The 22,584-nt window shown below is 38.2% G+C and overlaps 1 long non-coding RNA gene across 1 annotated transcript in view; it reads left to right on the forward strand.

Moving 5' to 3' along the window:
* Positions 1-22,584, forward strand: part of LOC119841243 — a 267,085-nt gene that overhangs the window by 239,245 nt on the left and 5,256 nt on the right. Inside the window, exon 3 of the long non-coding RNA XR_006275112.1 lies at positions 7,347-7,391. This is a non-coding gene — a long non-coding RNA (uncharacterized LOC119841243). The remainder of the gene's footprint in view (positions 1-7,346; positions 7,392-22,584) is intronic.

A 22,584-nucleotide genomic window follows, 5' to 3' on the forward strand; every position in this document is an offset into this window, starting at 1 on the left:
AATTATTGGTTTGCTGAGAAGTTTGAGAGTCTACAGGAGTTGGTTGACTTTCTTGCAGTGGTCTTCTTGCTATGTAAGTGCAGAAAGAGGTGATATTTCACAAGTAAATGTGAGATATTAGGATAAATAGACATTGGTGAGTTCTGCAGACAGTAAACATGAAAGCAATTGTATGTGAAATGTAAGACAACAAATTCCAAAGTAGACTATGGTCTTTTAAATATTTTTTTCAGTCATAAAAGCGCAGTGGGGGTAACTCTGGATAAGCAGAATGAAACTTGTTGGGAATTTTCATAGGTGTCTGTTTTTAATATTTTTGCAGCATCTTTTTATGGCCCCTCCCTTCCTTGATTCTTGCTACTTAAATGAAGTCCCAATGATGTCATTATCTTTTTTTAAATAATAGAGGCAGATATATATAGACAAAACTCAGCAAAGTAACAGCTAGGGAGCCTGTGAGTAATTATTTGCTAGGGCTGTGCAAGCCTTTCATTGTTTGATTCTCAATGGATTCTTGAACTGAATGGTGCAAGTTCCTTTTGCAGGAGCTGGAAGCCTATCATTTCACTTGGAGGTTCCAGTTTTGGGAAATTATCAAAATCCAGCTTCCTCACTTCCTTTCTATGCTTTTCAAAGGGTTGGTGCAATGCACATTGAAGCCACGGCAGGAAACTGGCTCTAGCCACAAGTCAAGGTCCTTCCTGCCTCCACTTGGGGTGGGCTCCTGGTGCTGGTGCCTTGAGCTGAAACTGGTTCACCTACCTCCATGAGGACTAGTACCTTGTTGTGTTACAGTCATCATACCTGGGAGATACATGAGAGCTGATATATTTCCTAGGGAATTCAGAAAATTTCCCCAGTACTTGTGCTCAGCTCTATACCATGCAGTCCAGCCCAATTCAAACCCTGTTTGAAAACTGAAAATCCAGCATTTCACAAAACTCAGTTTCAAGAGGTGCTGGGAGTTTTCAGGTCTTCTCAACCTGAAAACTGCCTGCCCGCCTGCCCGCCCCTGTTTTTGTCAGGAATCCTTGTAGCAACAACTTAAAAATGAGTCTTGGCTCTTCATCTTATGATTGCTATTGAGAAGGAGAAATTTGGAATAACAAGGGAAACCTCAAAGAGTGCATTTCCCATTGTCCTTTCAGCAAGTGCCTGTATGAAGAACTGATAGAAGCCTTTGGTGAATAAGAAAGTGAAAGAGATACAGAGTCCACGTGCTTTCAGTTACAGCAATGTAAAGCCCGAGTGACAGCATGGAGTTTTACACCAGTGCTGAGAACAGAAGTTGATCAAATTTTTTTTTACAATCTTATTACATCTCAACCAAGTGTTCATTTTCTAGTGTGCAGTGTTTAAGACAGTCAGAGTTTTTAAAAATATCCCTAATTAAGCTTTGAAGATAACGTACTTCACTCGGGGTTGGGTGTGTAAGGGGCGGGAAGGTATAGCAGTCATTAACATCAATAGGCATTGCATATACATATAGGGAGAAGCATAGACCCCTCCAAATTATCCACGCTCCATCATGTAATGGTCTTTTCAAGGAAACATGCAGAGAATCAGTTTTCCTTAGAAAGCAACCACATAGGCTAAATTGTGCCTTAAAGTACATTAGCCACGCTTGGGGATGTTGAGCAATGTAGCAGCTGAGTGGAGGTGGCTTGAGGCATTCTGATTATGAGTGCAGATGGAGGCAGAATGCCTCTGGGTGGCTATGGGCTGTGTAATCTCCTGCACTTACTACACCTCCCATACAAAGGGGTTGCACATGTTCCTTGCAGACCTGCTGCCAGAATCTAGCCCTGCATCCCCGGTTTAGCTGAGCAGATCTCCTTTGGATACAGAACACTGCTGTCATCATTAGTCAGCCCTCTTCCTGCACTGAAGAGGCACAAAGAACAACATTCTCTCTGTGCCCAAAGTTGGTGAGAGCAGACAGTGGAAAAGACCCTCTGGGTCCTCTTCAAATCTATTCTCCTCTCTCCCATTTTGCACCAGTGCAAGAACCACCAGCAGTGTGACCTCAAGCATGTAAGACAATCTTCGTTTTTAAGAAAAGGGATTTACAGTTCAGCGTTTTTCTGGCGATTATAGTAATCAATCCAAATTATGCATAAACCAGAAAAAAGTATCAATTTATGTTGGAAGGAATGTTTCTTTCCTTAAAAAAAAAGTAGTTTTGTTTAGTACTTTATGCCTTGGATATAACCACTTTAGCCACCTACAAACCACTGTTTTTTCTTTTATTCCTTGGCAAAACTATCTAGGACAAATGTCAGAATCTGGGGTTATTGCAGAAGGAATTTCCCATTCTAGCTCAGAAATTCTGTGTTCCTTAACATAGACCTCATGTGGATTTGAGAGATCCAGTGTCTACTTTAGCCTTGTAACAGCCTTCGTGGTTTATAAAAATGTAGACACCTCAAGTTTTAGGGTTGTGGGGGTGGGTCAGTTTTGATCAGCACCAAAAGGATTAGATGCTTAGGTAAGTCTGTAAAGTTTCCCAGTAAGATTAAGATATGACATGCAGCCTGGAGGGGGAACTGCCATCTTCCAAAAGGCTCCTATTGCTTCTATCAATGGAGTGGTCTTCCAGCAGGAACCAGGGAACTGGTTTATATTTGTTCCAGCATGTGGGGTCTCCTCTTCCAGTCTGCTCCCACTATCTGCATGGGAATCATCATTTTGGCGTGATAGTTCTTCTGTTCTAGTGTATTGGGAGCTATTAATTCACCAGCTGGGCCCTACCAAGTGGAGATTTTAAAATTTGAAAGGCATTCCTGGTATTGTGAAGTCTCTCCCTCCATTCCCTTCACAATGGCTAATGGTAATCCCTTGATCCTTCCCTGCCTACGTTCTCCCATCATTAGCCATTCTCACTGGAAAGATCATTACCAGGTGTCTGTAAATTAATTTCTGTAAATCTCAAAAACTGTTCAGATTCAGTTTGTGGCTCTAGGGTTTGGAGAATGTGTATAGTAATAACTCATTCACCCATGCCTAAAAGTCAATATGAACTGAAATCCTCCCATTGTAGTGATGTTCTTGAAAGCATATGAATTCAATTCTGCATATTTCATGGTGGAAGCTCAAAGCTAGATATTAAAAAAGTGGTCTTTGACGTGGGAATTTTAAAATTGAATGGGGGACCCCACGCACTTCAGTTTACTGTACAGATCTGAAAGCTGCATATTTTTTACATGTGAGCAACAGTGCTTGTTTGCAGGCATAATTTCAGAGGCTGCTTTTAAAAATTTGGTCCTCATTGCCCAAAGGTTCAATTCTGCTCACTTTACTTACAAAACCCCCTCCCGTTAAAATCCATAAAATAAAGAAAACCAAGTTATTTTTCTTGCATCCCTTTGTGGCAGGGCATGAAAGCATGAGAATTGCTCAGTGATTCCCACACAAGATTGGAAGTTAAGAGATCTGAGTTAATTCTTGTATGATCTCGAGCAAGTCTTATCACCTCTGTGGCTCAGTTTGTAAAATATCTACCTTTTAAGATAGATGTTTGTAAAGTGCTTTGAGATTCTTGAAAGAAAGATTCTGTATAAGTACAAAGTAGTGTTCTGATTGCTAATTTGAATGTAAAGTCTGTTATATTTAATGCTGGTCAAATTATGTTTTGCACACAATTTATATGGTGAATTGAGCTTTTTTTCCTTGTTCATGAATCATTCATGAACCACTCCTCATTCCTACAATTATATTCATGATTGTTTAAGTATTTGCTGTATAATTAGAATACAAATGTCAGCCTGTGGGTTATTAGTGAATGTCAGCAAATATCATTCCATGGAAGGTTCACTTTAACTATTTGCTGTTCAGAGTATGTGGTTGGTCACCTAAATCACATGATGTTGTTTCTGCTCCCTGTTTAAAGGAAAACATTTTAAACAGGAAACTAAAATAGTTATATTGAGCATTAAATAAATATGAATAATGAATTATTTTCAGCCTGGATCAGTGAACATTTTCACAGATACCTGGCAGTCATCTGAATTCTCATGAACAATTGATAACATGACTCCACAAAAGACACCTTACAAAATGTTTACTGGCAAAATGACTGTTAATTGGTGGTAGTATCTTTGACCAGCTTTGCTTGTATGACAGGCTTACTTTATGACATGGGGAATCTAGAAAGATAGAAAGACAGACTCGGGAAGGCCAAACACCCTATAAATAGAGCAGCTTATTTACTCACCAGTTTTGCAAAGTGAAGGAATTCCTTCTAATACTTCTCATAGCTGAATTTGTTGGTGTGCTTTTTAAGACATCGTGGCATGTCGATATGATGAGCCACTGTAGGATTGTAAAATTCCAATGATCTCAGCCTGTTTTTTGGCAATGTTATTTTGATTTATTTTGAAGATTTTAATGAATGGCAATGGGAAAGAGATTACATGATTTATGTAACATGTATTTGCTTTTATTCTTTGTGATCTGCCTTGTTATCATTTACGAATTGTTTAAGTGCTTTTTTTGCTTTGAACTAGAAGCAGAGTGGCAGCATCTTGTTTGGTTGGTTTTTGTTTTCCTAAATGAAATTAAAGCCGAGGGCAGGCATACGATTAACAGACCTGGAGACTGAAGTTCTTCAGCCACAAACAGGGAATGAAATCAGTGCCACTTTTTTTCTATACTGTAAAAGAGGGAAGAGAAATATGTCACTTCTTTCTCTAATTAAAAGCTAGAAACTTTGTAGGTATTACTTAAGAGTGGTAAGAGATTATTTTGTTCCAGTTCAGAGACACCTGGACCAATGCAGATGTGAAGCCTCATAGAAAAACTTTCTTTTCTTAAAAAAAACAACCAAACAAAATCACACACACACACATTTTGGAAACTGGCTAATTTAACAAAATAAGTAAAAGTGCCATTGGAATATGGTTCCAAAGATTTAGTGATGTTCCAGGTCTGGAAAATATCTAATGTTTTAGAGCAGCCTTTCAAAGTGTAGAAAATGCTTAGCATGGCATATTATCAAAGGCTCTTCAAGGAAACCTAGAGGAAATTCATTTTTACACTTACTTCTTTGTTTTTAAGTGTTTACTACTAAAGCTTTACAGTGGTTCCACCCATTAAAAAGAAGCTCCTTTCATTTTTCACCATCCCATTGCAACAAATCCTGAATACATAAACAACTCCTTGATGTGACAGGCTGCGAACCTGCATGCTAGTAAGAGTACTTGCCGTCATCTCCCAGGAGAAAATCAGATGAATATGTCCAACCCAAGAGATCCAAAGTGCAAAAGAGAGAACTAGGAAGAAAATCCTAGGCCACTTGTATTTCATATTTAGTTTTAGCTGACAAATAAAGAAGAAGCACTTAATACAGCAGCTGACAGATTTAAATTGCCAAAAACAGTGAAGAAGCCAAACAAGAAAAAATGAGCAGATCTCAGGCATAGCCCTGTTCTGAAGGCAAATTTTGTCAATGAATTCCATATTCATTTACTGATATTTCACATAGACAAAAATATCTCTTTGCTGTGATACCAGGATGTGGATTTTCTGCTTGACCTATTGGACTAGAAAGTAGGACACCCAGTAACCGTGAGCAGGAGTCACAAGAATACAGGCAATAATACTCCTGTCCTATTCCTCCTAGGTGACTTCTTTCTTTAGAGACTCACTGCCCTAAGGTTTTAATTTGTCTCATCTGTATTAGTCTGGACCTTCTTCCATTGAAGTCAATGGCAAAACTTTTGTTGATTTTAATGGGAGCAGAAACAGAATATTGTACTCTGTCATTGTGGCAGGGAATGTGTCTTATTCTTTACTCTGTAAAGGGCCTTAAAGATGCATGGTCTGTATACTGTGTATGACTTAATAATAATAAATTGTCCCCCACCCCCACCACTCTCTGAGGAGTGACTCTCAAAACTTTCTGCTATAGAAACTCTGTTGCATGAATCATTAAAAACTAGACTAAACAAAGATTTTGCAGAATCATTAAAAACTATTATGTAAGCATGCTTGTCTTAAAGTGCTTTAAAAACGAAGGTAAGTAGGATCACCCCATTTTCCAGATGGGGAAACAAAAGTACAGAAGGATAAATTGGTGCTGCCCTGATAGGTCTTTTGTTGACCAAACAGTGCTCCTAATAAGCATGCAGTTAACATTGTATCATGCACTCAGTTCAATGTACTTGTAACAGAAGCATTTTCAAATGTTTGTGACATTAGTTGTTTCAGTGGAAAGATGAAATCCTGAACTTGCCATTTGGCAGATAATTTATATTTTATGTATTTTATATTTTATTTCAGTTTTGTAAAACAAATATGTCAAAGGTATATGTATGGATAAAGTGTTAATTTATATTATTTTGTATAGAGAATGTTCTATACCTGTAGGTATAGATTTATATTTATATTTGGGTACATATCAATTGTTAATTAACTTTAATATTAAAGTCCACAGAAACATTTTTACTAATTTAGCATTTGGTTAAATATTCCAGCTGTGCTGTTTTCTCATTCCCAATTTAACAGAGAAAACACACTCACTCTATCTTCTGCTTATAGCTTGCATTTGAACCAACTTTGAATTTAATCAAGAACAGGAGAGTGGTTCCAATTTTAATGGAGGGATTTGTTCATATAAAGAGCAAGTATTAGAGGATACTGCTTAAAAATAATGATTTTTCTTGCCAAAACAATTCTGTGCAAGTCACATTAAATGATGTGTTTTGGTACCTCAAATAGTTTAGAAAGCCAAAATGTTTTAGTACAATATTGAGACACCCTGTTATAATACCAGACATTATACTGCTTTCAGAATGAGTTTGTAATGTGCCCCTGCAAGTTTTTCCTTACTCCTTTTATTTCTTAGGGCTAGATTATATAAGGCACTGAGCTCTTGCCTCCTATGAGGTGAATAAAGAGCACCCCAGGAGTGTTCAGTGCTTTATAGGATCAAACTTCTAGTGCATACGATTAAAATACATGTGACAATGCCCAGTCCATTTTTCTGACTGCTAGGCTAAACTCCCTCAAACTACTAAAGCAAACTTAGTTGGCTGGAATAATTGATTACCAAAAATCCCCCTGAGCTTCAGAGAATATAAAAACGCAAATCGGAGGATGAAATGTAATTGCAACTCTAGGATAATACCCATTTTCAGATCAAGGGAAATAAAGTACCTTTCCTCAGACAGTCAGTTGCTTTGGAAAATCTGATGCTTCACCTGTGTCAGGCCATCTCAAAAAACATGGTACCATGTTTGGGGGGGAAAAATCCTTTATCTAACCTGATCTAATGTAACACATTTTGTTCTTCATCATAAATTTAGCATGATCCTGGATTTTTATTTTATTTCTTTTTTTGTTTACAGAGAGCGCTACCACAGGTGCCAACTCTCCATAATCTGTATCAGAAGGTAAGCACTGCTTTGCTCAAAGGTACCTGAATGATATTTGTCAGTTCAATGTAAGTCTGGTGGTAAAAAGGGTAACAATGATACATAAAAACAAACTGTAATGAAAAGAACTCACATCATGGGTGAATCTCATGAATCATGTAAAGATATGCATAAAAAATTGAATATGTACACTTTAGATCTCAGATATGATAAATATTTCATTAGATTAAGAAATGCACTCTTGAAGCTTACCTGTGTAGAAGGACCATTATGGAGGTAACTAAGGTACTCTGTCAATTAACACACTTCGTGTGTGTGTGTGTGTGTGTGTGTGTGTGTGTGTGTCACTAACAAAAATCTTTGAAATTATTAGAGTTAAGGTGGCTATATCTGTACACTTTAAAAACGTAAACCTTTGAAAGTAAAGGAAGTAACTCTTAAGGTCACTAACTACATGCATGAAATATACGTGGCAGAACAGAAGTATAGCTGAGGTAACTGTTAATGCGCACACTTAAATTACAGCCTTAATGCTTTAACGAGTTATAGTTGGGTACTTTTGAAGGGAGAGGGCTTGATCCTGCTGCCATTAAAGTCAATGGAGTTTTTCCATTAACTTCTAGAGGAGTAGGCTGGTCCTTAAGATTGAGACTAGGCAGTGGGCTGGCTGTGTTTCCATTGAATTAGATGGTAAAACTCCCATTGAGTTAAAACTTCCCATTGAGTTAATCCAAGAATTAAATGCTTTTGAAAATTCCACCCTTGTGTATAATGGCTGGATTATGTGTTTAATGCACAACCTTTCCTAAGGTGCTGGGGCAAATAATTTGGGGAAGGATTGTGTCTTGGGAAGATGCAGTTCCTAATTAATCATGCTTATAATGGTCTAAAGAGCAACCAAGAATGGGGCCTTCATTGTGCTAAGCACTGTGCAAACAGAGACAGCTTGAAGAGCTTGCGGTCTAAACAGACAAGACAGACACACAAGGTGGGAGAAGGGGAACAACACACAAAATTCCTCTTGAGCTACCTAATGTATGCATGTGTAGACTGCACCCAGAGGTAAGGTGTCCCTTTACCGGTAACACTTAGTGAATTAACACTCTGATATTGGCTTTCATTTGAGTGGGACTCCTGGGGTAAAATTTGGTCCACTTGTTTCCATTTAGTCTTCCCCCTTTCCTCCCAGGCCACAGAAGGATTCTTTGCTGGGAAGGATCAATAACATATTGGACTGTTTCTATGGACTTGATTTGAAAAGATGAACATAAGTTATCATAGCTTCAGAGTTTGACAGTGGATTAGCTGATGGACTTTCCTATTGTAATATTCAATATCCAAGTGTGTGAAACTGTTAGAAATGCAACAACTGGGGGGCAAACTGACTCTTCACTAAAGGAAAAGAAAGCAAACCCTAGCAAACTGAGTCATATACTGCTGGAATTAAGAATTCTGTAATAACTAATTATTTAAAGGTGATGAGAAATATTACAGAACTGAAATGTGACTCCACTGCCACCCCAGAAAAGGACAGTTCAGTTTATTTTAATTTGTGTTTTCTTCCCTCACCATCACATGCTTCTAATCTGTCTGTATATACCTTTAATGACATTTTCATCCCGTTGGTATCATAGCACCCTTGTGACACTAGGTAGTGCTACAAATGGAGGTTAAATGGTGTGTCAAGAATCCTTTACATCTTTTGAAACCATGCATGTGTGTAGACATGTACCTTTACTCCAGATTTACACCCATGTAACTGTGATCGGAATCTGGCCTGTAGGTCCTGTGCAAACATTGTGACCATTACACTGTACAGTAATGTTGATGGAGATACTTTGGATTTTCATGGGGTAATTGAGATTGGAATGTAACCCAAAGGGTTTAAAACAAGTGTTGCACTTTGAATGTAAGACTCAACGCACTTAGCCAACATCTTCTACATGCCCTACATACATCAGGGCAAGCTTGTCCTGAGTGTTTGCTTTCCACGAGCGTTTAAAATGCCCTTACAGGTCATTATGTTGTTATAACTACATACTGAGCGCTGGGATAGAACCTGGGATCTTCAGCACAAAAGCATAGGCCACTGATACTTGAACTGAAGGAGTTACGTAAGTGGTTTGCTTTAATGCTCTATATGGATTAGAGGGAGCCAATGTGTTACATCAGTGATTTTCAACCAGTGTCTTCAGACTATATAGAAGATTTCCAAAGGGGTCTGCATCTCCATTTGAATATTTTTAGGGGTCCACAAATGAAAAAATATTGAAAATTACTGTTACTTAAATCCTATGTTTTTCTTTTGCTACTGTACAATATTTTCCCCAGTTCCACCTCCCCGACCCCCAAAAAATCCCATTACTGCCACTACAACACTGAGCCAAGTTGGCTGTAGCTATATTCAGTATAAGAAAAGTTAAATCCATTTGTTTACACACATTATATGACCATGTTGTTGTGTGTTTTAAAGACTAAAGAAATGGGCTATTAATGATGGAGTTGGGGGACACTATAAACAAATCACCTTTGCTATTATACTTGCCATTTTCTGATTATTAAACTGAGTTCATGTTTAACATCCAGATAATTTTCCTGGCAAGTTTTTCACTCTGCCACATTAAATGTTCAGATCAAAAATGGTCAATGCAGGCTCAGTTAAGTTGGATCATAAGATAGCAAACTTAAAATCAATAACATGTGCCAATATTTGATTCAACCAAGAATTTCCCCCTTCTTTTCTTGACTATGGTTTTAAAGTATAAAGATACACATGCTGCATTCCAATGCCAGACACACTTACTGCTTTTGATTTCCTTCCTTAGATATTAATGTTCCCCCACACTCTCTTCAATCCCTTGTTGGCATCTTAAGGGTTTTCATGCCAATAAACAGGCAGAGAACTGCGGCCTTTGCTTCTGTTTCTTAAACTTGTTTTCTTGAATGTTGAGTGATCTATGGACCATGAAGGTCAATTTTAATCCGCCCTGCCCTGTAGGCACTGGTTAACATTTAAGGCCAAATTTTCAAAGGGGGCCTCCAGCTGGATTCTGATTCTGGTGCACAATCATGATGGCTTCTCACATGATCAAGGCTCACAAACACTGTACACAGCTGAACTCTTCAAAATGAAGCCCTGGATGTCTCCATGACTGATATATAAATACAAATTCTGTCTTAGCAAATCAGATGGTTGCACATCTACTTGTACCACCATGGATCATGCCTGAATAATGACACCTGTAACTTACTGTGGCTGCAGAACTGCAGGCACAAAATTGGAATCCATTTTTGGAAATGTGGATTAACTTGTAACTTTAATTTAGTTTCTCATTGACTCTGGCTTTGTCATTCCTGTAGTCTGATGTTCTGATAAGAACAAGGCATCATTTAAAAAAAATTAGGATACTCTAGTGTTAGGTGCAAACTGGCATTGTCAGTATTTTAATTAGACTTTTTTTAGCTTTTGGGTAGGTTTACGTCATACATTGGCTTACCTAGCAATTCAGAAGTGAATCAGTCAGTGGTGTTTGTCTATTTACAATATTCAGCAAGACTTGAGGACTGTTTCTATAGGCAATATTTATTTTTGCTGCTCAGAATTCTTCACAGTGGCTTATTTAAACAGCAGTAGTGATGATTTCTTAGCATTCAAATGCTAGCAGGTATGCCAAGCACAAGTGAAGAAGTGTCTTTTGCCAACCATGAACTTTGGACTATAATGAAAAAGTATTTCGGAAGTGGTAATCACTTGCATAACAGTTTCAGACTTGTAATACCCAATAGAATGATACCACAGATACATTTCTGGTCACTGAGATAATGTTGCAAACATCTATAGTTAATTATTATGCATTTGCATATTTGTATTATGGTAGTGGCTATATACACGAATCAGGATCAAGGCCCCATTGTGCTTGTATACAAATCTAGCACACAAGAAGACTTGGTCCCTGCCCCCAAGGAATTTCCAATCTAACAATAGGCAAAGGGGAATATGTGGTCTGCGTTGTACAAATATGAAGCCCAGAATTAAGGGTGGCATCTTCAAAAGAGCTCAGCATTGTCCTATCTCTTGTAAAACTCCCTCTGATTCCCACAAGAGCAAAGTTAATCTGACATGGAATTCTTGAGAAGATCCCACTCTTAGCCTCTAAACAGAATATGCTTGTCTCTCACACACAGAGAAGTTGGTGCAGTAAAAGATATTACTTCACCCACCTTGTGTCTCCAGTATATACAATGAATTTCCAAACAACCAAGCAAACAAATCAGTAAAAATGCCTGAAATGCCTGTTAGAATCTGAAAATATATTTGCAAGGACTCCAATAGGAACAAGCAAGACTGACTCATTTTTGTAGTCTTCCGCTCTGTACATATTCAGTCAGCTCCCATAACAGTCAGTTGGGGTGCTGCCACTGGCATCAGTGGGAACAGAAACAGGCCCATGATTACTTTAAAAATTGGCAGGTTGGAAGGAGCAATCCACTAATAAAAGTCCATAACCATGCAATTATGACTGCAAATAGGGACTGTACAAGGTGAAATTCATTGGCAATTTGAGGCTTCCTGAGACTCATACCAGTCTCATAACTTGTTTATGTTTATTTTTAATTCATTTCACTCTCCCTGAAGGTTCAGCTATTGTGTCATGCCTAGCTGTAGCATGGACCTCTGAAGTGCACAAAGCCTTGGTGACCAGGCTGCCTACAGCATGACTATGTTCCACAAGACTTCCTGTGAGTTTGTGCACATGCTCAGGTTCATCTCAAGGACCTTAGTACCAGCCCTGAAAAGCCTTTAAAGTTCACTCAGAGCAAACAAATTAAAAAACAAATTAAAAAAAATAGTGATTTGGCTTGTATGCATGTGGGTACATGCTCCATGTTGAGAAAAACTCACATTGGCATGAGTGTGCACACAGTAAATTGATCTTCTACTATGTGTCCCAGAGTTATTCTGCAAATGTACTGGTGCCTGAGAAGAAAGTCGAAATGTGGCTGAGTTACTCATGTCAAGAAAGCATGTAAAAAGCCAAGTCATAGTGTGCAGTAAAAGCACTGAATGAGGTTTTCATTCTATCACAGTTGGAGACTTTGTTCAATGGGTTGCATTTAAAAGGCTAATAGGAAAGGGAGGGTAGGGTAGGGTAGGGGGGAAATTAACCAGTTGATCTCATAACTCAGATTAGAGCATGTGGTGTTGATGTCCCATTGACCAAGATTGCTTGAAAAAGCCCTCACATTTCAGTCTGTTTTAGCATAGACTCATAACCACCACAGGGTGTGTGAGATTTCTTTAAGCTTTTTGCAACTATCCAGGGATTCTGAATTTTCTTTTAGATGCTGGGATACCACTGAGATTTTGGCAGGCCAGTTTGTTTAAAGAAAAAAAAAAGTTTAAAAATATTACATTGACCTTTATTGGGATAATAAATTAGTGTTCTTTAACAGTGTTTATTCACTATAGCATGATGCCCGGTGTTTTACGAGTAACAGGAGAAACAAAGGAAATAGCTAATAGGTGTTGGCTTGTGCCACTTGAGCTGGGCACCATGCTGTTCAAACTGCACCTGACTGACTTACTCCCAGTGTATGTGGAAGTAACTATCATCTAGATTTACAGTTCCATTCACATTTGTAGCACGAGAGTAGGAAGGCTGAAACATTTTGGTCATGTTGTTGAAGTTCAGTACTAAAACACTGCTTGGCCACATCAAAAGTATACTGGTTAGAAATAATACCTAATGTACAACAGAAGGAAATTGTGCTCATTTTATAAGCCTCAAAATTGTTGTTCTGACCTGCATGAGATGCGCTATAGTTGTCAGTAATTTTTTTTAGTGCATTTGTGCTAATTCTTGAGTTCTGACTTTGGAAGTTAAGAAACCAAGCATCAGTCGTTCTCTCAGATGTTTTGAATATGTGCTGTAGGGAACAGTTCTTCTGATACTGAAGGAACAAAAAGCCTACCAACACTGAAAACAAACACAAAAATGTGCTACTAGAAACACCGATGGCTGGTCAGACTGAAAAGGGGGGTAAGTTTCACAGAGGTGGAAGAAAGAGTGCAAAGTAAATTGAAAAAAAATATATGCATTCAATAGCTTGACTTTGGAGGAAATATATGATTTTGGTTTTGCTGGTCCATATGACATCATGGGATTAGGTTCAGATGACTATGGATTTTGTGGGATGCTGAAACAATATAAATTACCATCTGAAAGAAGACTATAGTACAGTAAACGCACTGATGAGCAGCGTGAGAGTTTGGCAGGAAAACCAAGCTTCCAAGCCCTGAATAATCAAAGAAATATTTTGTCATTTGAGTGTGAATATTGATTTGGATAACATGGAGAGATTGATAGAAAATTCTAACTTTCCTTTGTTTTATCACCATCACAGGATCTGGTAATCAATGGATGTTTTGTAATTGACTTTTATGGGACCAGGACTGATCCCATAAAGCCTTCATACCTTGAATATGGAGACTGTTTTTTACAAAGAGGCCTCTCGTTAAGCAGGACAACTTCAAAACTACTCTTTATTCACACACAAGGTAAATCTTAAGGATAAGCAAAGCAAGTATTTGCCTTAAGGTGCTCTATTAGGTATCTACAATCCTGCGTAGGCTCTGAAACTCATAGGCCACCCCAAATTCCCTTTCAAGCAACATGGGTCTGGAGGAATTAAAAATAACTCTCCACCAGAAAGCACTCCTCTACCTTTAGCAACTTGGGGCCCTTCTCTTGCTTGGTACCCCTTTTATTCTAAAAGTGGGTCTGCTAGTGTGTAATCCTCTCTGGAAATGGCAGGCTACGTCAGGGTGACCATTTGCTAAGATGACAGTTGATTTCTTAGAACAAATTGCAAGATTTAACATGGAAAACTTGTATTTCTGGTATTTTTTTTAAATATTCTTTTCTGGAAAAAAAGAGAAATTCAGACAAAGCACTGAACATTATTGTAAATATTGCATGCTTTCAGTTATTTTATTAATCTTCATCTGTAGCCATTTTCAGATTCTTCTCTCAAGAATCTGGTTTACCATTTTATTCCCAAAATGGGGTTGGTGAGTTATTTCTAAAAGTGTATTTGTATTCCATGGAATTGAAATATTTCCTGTTCACGCAATGGAACTTGCTCTTCCGGGTGAATGTTCTTGAGGTACAGATCAAATATGCTGTAAATTCTTTGATTCTCAATATTTGGCATTACCAAAGTACAATCAGATTTCTTATCTTTGTCCCAGCTTATAGAACATTGCCTCAGTGCTTTGTGCAACAGATCTAATTTTAAAAAAAAATTACATGATGTCCGTGTTCTAGCTATATTGAATACTCAGACTGGTGTGGATCAGCAGGTTTTGCTCCTTAAACTGCAAAACCTTCCTGTCCTTTACTGTGATTAGCCTGTGATGGTTGGGAAAGCGTTTACAAGCCCTGTTCTGCTAGGAAAGGTATGGGATCTTCTTCCCCATTTGCCAGATGAAACTAATATTTCAAGCTTCCAAAATCCAGAATTATTGTACGTCTTTCCATAAACCCCAGATACCAGAGAAGACCAATAATTAACACAGATGATTGATTTGCAGGTTTTGAAATAACCACTATTCTTGTTTCCTATACGATATATTGCAAGCCCAATCCTAAATAACCCTGTCCATCCTATCTTTAGACTTGTGCAAAAAACAATAAGCAAAGTAAATACAGCTCATCTTTTCTAATTGTCTTCTCGGTAAATAAAAATGTCTTGTTTTTTCTCCAAAAAGTATTTGCTGTTTTACCAGGTTAATATCTTAACATCAGGAGTCTTGGGGGGCCTGATTTATAGAAAAAGATTTAAAGTATCATAGACAGACACACACCCCTAAGAAGAGACTGTAGGGGACCTGATGACAGGTCAGGAGGGAAGAGAGTTATTTGGGATGGTAGGTTCATAAAGATACAGGGATAATCCTTCACTGAGAGTGGGGCGGAGTGCTGACCTTATGTGCCCAATGATGTTTAAAAGCGGAGATTGATTGACATGGCATAAATGTGCAGACAGAAAAATATGCACTTACATTTCTGTGGGCACTCACCACAACTGTGCATGCTAAGTAAAGTTGAGACTCTAAATAGCTATGTGGGTCTCCACTTTTTAACAATTTGTTCCTAGTAGGTGTTTTCCTTTATCTCTGATTTCTTGAATACTATAATTTCTTTCCACTAAGTGTTGAGAGAAATCATCCAAAGACTGGACCTGTTATAATTAATGGGGAATGGGAAAATATTTCATGGGTCCTAATTGTGGCACTAGTTTCAAATCTTGATATTTTTACTCCTGGCCTAACCCTATCCTGTACTCATGGTACCGTCAAACCAAATGAGATCTTCAAGAAGTGGTCTGTTAATCCCAAAGCCTTTGGGATTAATGCTGTCAAAATGTATGGCAAATTTGGATTTCTTGCAAGCTGAGCTCATGAGCTGTCATCACACACAAACCAGTTGTTCTGTAAGTCACATTCTGTAATATACAGTTCATTGAATGACATGTTGATGATCTGCTTTCTAAATGTTGTTTTGACATTTAAATGTTCAAAACCATCTTGAGTTAATTAAATATAGAGACTTCTAAGTGAACTGAGTGTGGTGCAACTCATCATCCAATTACCTATAATTAAGAATTTAAAAAATCAGCTAATAGTAATAATAAATGTTTGTGATAGGAAGAAAATTCAAATGTGCTGTCCAGCTGCATGGTAGTGTTTTTCTCTCAAGCTGAGTTCATCCATGAAAGCCTTTGACATTGTTTTATTTAGTGATATATTGTATATTTATTGGCATTCACTCACTGTAGATTTCAGGTTAATAAGCACTGGCTAAAGAACAGAAAATTCTGCATGATGTTATATGTTGACTAATGCCAAATAATCATGGGATTGTGGGATCAAAATAGTAAAAGCCAAAAATAAATAAATAAATGAGAGAGAAAGAAAAAGAGGGTAAGAGAGACAGAGAACAAGTTATTTTCTGTAACTTGTTATTAAGCTTGTCAACAATGCTAAAAAAGAAATAAATCAAATGAACTTAGAGAAGTCAGCTTGGTTTGATGTTAATTGATGTTCCATGCCAGTTGCCAGAGATGACTGTGTTTTAAACATGTAGAAATCAAGGATGGGCAAGCTGGATAATTCACTTATCTCTAACACAGTTAAGGAAACATTGTTTTAAACTATTTTGCCTGCATGTTTATCACCCACAGCAGTTTTATTTATTCTGGGAAATATTAAATGAAAAACATCTGCTCCTTGATGGTTAAGAAAACGACGCTTTCTTTGCAGTCTGAATGCAGTTTTTGTGTCTGCTAAACTAGAAAGAATGGCAAGATTTACATTTTCTCTTCCAACCCGTAGTTAGGAAAAGTTGTGTGTTTGTAGCATAAGGTAAAGATTCGCTACAGAAAAGGAGTAACTTTAAATCCACCACTGCCATTGTTGGTACTTAATAGTGATCTCTTTGTGCAGATCTTCAAGGGTTTTTTTTAGCAGCCAAGTTATCTATCCTTTCATGAAAAACTTCTATATATAGCAATAATCAAACATTATAGTAGTCATTTTATTTTTACAATATCTATCTGCCAAAGTACCTTAGGTACTTTTCAATTAGAAATAGACTAAATGATGGGTTTTCAAACAATTAAAGCACAAAAAAGTTGTGAGCACAAAATCTGTTCATACCTAATGTGCATGCAGTTACCATGAGCTGGGTAATTATGCATGCAAATATACTTGGCAAGCAGTTATTTGAATTGTGGTTGCATGCCTAGTTTGTTTGATAATAGAAATAGGGAAATGTACAAGTGAAATAATTAAGGTTTGAGGGGGATAGTTTACTAATCAGAGAAGAGGCAGGAGGTTAGGAGTACTGATGTAATGGTTGGGGAACTCATAATACATGGTTAACATCATTCATGTGAATTTGAGGGTGGTGGTATTTGGGACTGCAGGATGGGGTTTGATACCATATAGCTTATTCAAAATCTGGAGGTGCACTGATAAGTAGATGATTATCTTTAGGTAAGGAAACTAGGGGCCCAACTCCATATCTGTCTCTTCAGTAGCACGGGCTGTGTAACCCCGCCATAGATCCCCTATGCTCAGATTCCAGAAACAATTGTCTATCATGGAGGAAAGCCGAGTCCACCTTCATCTCAGGGCTATTCACCCTCTCATGCATCCCTTCTACATTATATATAATTGACTTACACAAATGTGGGCAGGCCAGGGGAATCTTGGGTAGGTTGAGCCTATACTTTATGTACCGTAGCTAAAAGTTGTTGTGTATGTTGTCTGGGGAACTAATTAATGCATCAAGTGCTACAAAACTTAATAATAATAATAATTAATAAAACCACACATTCCTGATTTATGAAACCTGGAATGAATGATCAAATCTCAGGGGATGTGTGCATGACATGTTAAATGTCTCTCGAGAAAGATTCATTATTTATAGTGTTTAAATTTTTCTAGCTGCTTGACAAACACATAGGAACACAAGTCCCTGCCCTGAAGTGTTTGTTCGTTTCTCTCTCTCTCTCTCACACACACACACACACACACACACACAAAACCTGACCACTACCACCTTTTCTGTGCATGCTATGCAGAATTATTCACCCACAAACCTCCATTTTTCTCTCCCACTTTCATCCTGCTCTTCCCATTGCAGCAGTTACATTTGATTTTAAAATATTTTCAATAACAACAAGTTTTTACTGATAAGTTTTTGATTGAAAACTGGAAAATTTCATTTGAATTGTAGCATTTTCTGTGAACATTTTGACTGAAAAGCAATTTTTTTTGGTCAAATGTTTTGATGACAAAGATTTTGATCATGTCTAACAAATATTATTTAGGCCCTGATTCAGTGCCATGACTAATGGGACTTACCACATACTTAAAGTTAGGAACATACTTAAATACCTTGCGGAATTGGGACACAGAAAGACCATGTTTATCTGGAACCCATCGATAGATTGCAGTTAAGGAGACAAAAAGGAAAGCAAGGAAATCGTTTTTAAGACTAGGAATTACTCTAAATTTGGAGAACATCCTCTTTTCGAAATCATTTCAGTATTTTCTTAAAAATTGTCAGTAACGATATATAAAATATTCCAATTCAAGGAACAGAAGAGAGTCTTTCATAATTAAGTTTCTTTCTTTTACAATTTCTCATTTTTCCAAGATCAATACGTCAAAAAGCGATCCACAGATATTACCATGAATATTTACATTTAGTGAATGAAGGGAGAGCATTTGTAAATCCTTAGCTTTTTTTAATTAATGCCAGTCTTCAAGGTTTTATTTCCTAGTGATTGATAATAAAAAGGTTTCTGTGTGACATGGTGTCCTTTGCAGCATGAATCGTACATGACCATAAAATTGTAAGCTACATCATTATGGCTGAGTGTATTGTACTAAGTGAGCAGGTACCAGAAAACAAAATGAATGTTTTATGTGTTCACTCATCTAAATTCAGATAACATACAAAATGTGCTTCTCAGAAACAATCATACACTCTAATGTGGCTTTTTAAAAGTTGTACTGTTAACCTGACTCCATCCTCCATTATTAACAGAATGATGAACACAAAAGAATTAACTTAATGTGAATGTAGTTATGTAATAACAGACTATGGTCCTGATTCTGCAATCGGATCCATACAAGCAGAAACTTGCACCTGTGGAGCCCTATTGATTTCAGTGGCTTTCTGTACAGCCATAAGGGTCTACTGGCTGAAAAAATTCTATCAGAACTGTCTGGGGGGTTTTTTGTTTGTTTTGTTTGGGTTTTTTTTACAGAAAATTCAGTTTTAGACTAATTGAAAGTTTTTTTTAAAAGTGTTGGCATTCCACAGAAATCAAGAATGCAGAGGCAAATTTGAAACTATGTTGTGTTATGATTTAACCTCACAGACACTAATGAGATGGAGAAAAATTCTGGTTTAGTCTAGAACTCGGAGCTGGATTTCCTGTCAGTACAGTGGCCAGACAGCTGCACTGCTGGGTGTCTCCTCCTCCCGCTAGCTCCCATTTGTCATGACCTCCTGTATGTTCATTGGTCTGGTTCACCTTTTCCCCTGCCTTGATCCCATAGTCTTATATATAAAATGAAGGTATTTCTGATCAACTACACAGCCTAATCTATATTTTCTGTTTTTGTGTTGTTGAAAGAAAAATACTTTTAAAAATTCTCTATCCTTTTGCATCTCTGTATTGAGGCACATTGCCACACTTCGCAAGTAAATGGAGTAAAAGCTGCAAAATTCTGAATGGAGAGTCACGTTCAGCAAAACAGAAAACCACAGGCTCCCTAATCTATCCTGTATGGCCTGTAGTCATATAAAAATAGCTATTAATATTCCCTCTGAGTGCATAGAAACAGATGCAACAATAATCCCTCAGATGACTTGCTTGACCTGTTAATTAAGTTTCACTGTTTACCTCTGGAAAATGCTGGGGTTTGCTCAGGATCAGGAGTATCCACAGGTTTTTCAAATTACCATGACTTAAAACCTCCCTAATCCTGAAAGGGTTGATGAATGAATAATTGAAGAATTATATTGAAGAGATTTTATTTTTGCTGTGTAATCCCATCCGCTACAGCAGAATCCTCCAGATAGAAATTGTTAACTTTTCAGTGACTGTAAGTGGTTTTTAAGAATGCCGTGTGTATCATCACTCTGTATTTTCATTTGGTAGTTGGCACTTCATAATTAGTACACTCACAAAGAACTGTACAATATTAACGCCTTTGCGCTTTGCCTTGAATTTGTAGAGTAGACTAGCACAGAAAACCTACTTGGCCCTTTAAAACAGAGAGGGGGGAACATAATTAGCATATCATTATCTGTCTCCCCAAGGCAACATAATTAGCATTTTTTTTCTGTCTCCCTGAGTCTTGTTTTTTCTAGATAGGGGAGCTGAGAGGGGCTGGGGTTTGTAAAGAAAAGCAGCCTGCAGATTAATACACATTGTGATATGTACTGAATCAGAGGTATTAGCGAGACCAGGCTAGGCCAGGATGTTGTAAACTCCAGACCTGGAACAACGGTAGAGGAAGTGGGAGAGTTTGGCATGTCACTTGTCCTGCTTAACCCACAAAGAAAAGAGGGTAGAGAAATGCCATCTTCTGCACTTCTATATATTTCCATAGGGCCAAATCCTAGTACCTGTACATAGCGGAAATAACTACAGGGCACACCAAGGGAAATGAAAGGTAGGGAATCCTTTTCCCCTTTGTAGCCCACTGTTCTGCCTCCAAAGCTGCCCTGCACAAGTCTCCCTCCAAAGAGGAAGTGGGAGGGACTGATACTGTTTAGAGGGGCCGTAGCCTGGTAATGTCTCCGGGCAGAGGTCTGGGCAGTGTTTTGGTAGAGCTCTGGGTTGCATGAGGATAGCTGTTGGACAGGTGATCAAGCAGAGGTCAAAGCTGTTTAGCTCAAGGCCCATTACAAAGAAGTAGGTTGTTAACTGGAGGGCAGGACTACCCTTTGCACACACTCTCCCCAGTGATCCCTCTGTATTCCAGATCTCCTTCTTTTTGGAGAAAAAAGTTCAGGGTTCATGTAGGTCTTGGGGAGCAGAAGCTTAGCAGCTGTTGCAGACAGTGTGAAGGTAGAACAAGAGAAGCTGCAGGGGTGGAACAACTAGAGATGGATGCTTTTGCATCTGGCTGGCCTGTAGCACACTTGTTCTTCCCCTGGGCAAGTTAAGGTATGTATATATATTCTGTAGTCATGGTGTGGGATTGCAGCTCAAGCCAACACACCTGAGATAGCTTTGATCTTGCTATCTCAGATCTTGGAACAGTGAAACTGTGGCAATGTGAGCTTCAGTACAGGTTAGCCCTGTGCGTAATGAGCCAGGGTTCTGGGTACATTTGTAAAGCCTGCACTGATGCATCTTCACTGTTTTGGGACCAGAGCTAGCACGACTAAAGCTAGCTCAGTTATTTCAGCTTGGGCTGCAACCACACGCAGCGATTGCCGTCTACACATATCCTTAGAGAGGAATGATGGCCCTGAGAGATGGAAACAAAAGATCTCCCTCAGAAAGAGAGAAACATTTTCTTTTGGTGACTTCAGGCAGTGATTCCCTGTACCCTGTAAAGATGTGTGGGAGGAGAGAGGAGACAGGTGCAGTATTGTCAGTTCCATGTATGCGAACACAACCTGTGTGATTGGCCTAAAAATCATGAGTATTTTTAAAAATAAAAAAAGTGGGGGTTTGATTTGCATTCTGGTTTTTGAGCCTTTAGGGGTCACATTTTCAAGCTGTTGTGAGCATCAGGAGGGCTAGAAACCTTTTTTTAAAGTGGAAGCTGAGATTCTACTTTAGTCCCTTGCTTGGGAGGGAGGGTAATTAAGAAAAACACCAGCAATCATGAGAGTTACTCAAATCATGAGAGTTGGCTCCCCTACATGCCTATCTCACACTTGCAGTATTGCCAAGCCTGTTGGTGGTAAAGGATGAAAGTGAGAAGTGATGAGAAAGGGAAATGAGCCCACCTAAGGAGTCCACTTGTCCCAACTCCATCCCTGCCAACTCAGGCAGCATCATGATTTGAACTATATTTGTGTGTTCATGTAATTCACTGATGTGGATGTGTTACAGGTGACTCTAGTTTATAGATTATACGAGTTGTTACAGCCATAGGTAGGGAGCTTTAGGTCAAGCTGTGGCAACCCCTACTTTTTGCTCTGGATATCCCTGGTTCAACCCCCTCGCATGTCAGTCAAGATGACAGCCATCACATTTATAATCTAAACACATCCCACTTCGTATCATGTATATTTATAGCCAGGAACATAAATCTATGCTGGTTTTCTTAAAATTCTCCACCACTTTCCTGAAAAGTTTATCCGATGACTTTGGCCTGATTTTTAATGAACCATGAAACCCAATGTGTTCTGCATTGTTTTTGGTGTTGCTATGAAAGTTTCTCCCAGCACTCACACTTCTGAGCAGAATCTTGCGTTTCTGAAGGATTGTGCTATATGGAATGATACTACGTGAGCAAAGTAAATGTGGCATAAAAAAGATATGGAATAAATAAGCATTATTAGCAGAGCTATGTAAGGATTTGGTTACCATATACAAGACAGTCAGATTTTGAATTTCGCCCTTTATTCATGTTTTCATGAACTTACTTTTGTTGCTTCTGATG

This window comes from Dermochelys coriacea, chromosome 12 (genome assembly GCF_009764565.3).
Source record: "Dermochelys coriacea isolate rDerCor1 chromosome 12, rDerCor1.pri.v4, whole genome shotgun sequence".
NCBI lineage: Eukaryota > Metazoa > Chordata > Testudines > Dermochelyidae > Dermochelys > Dermochelys coriacea.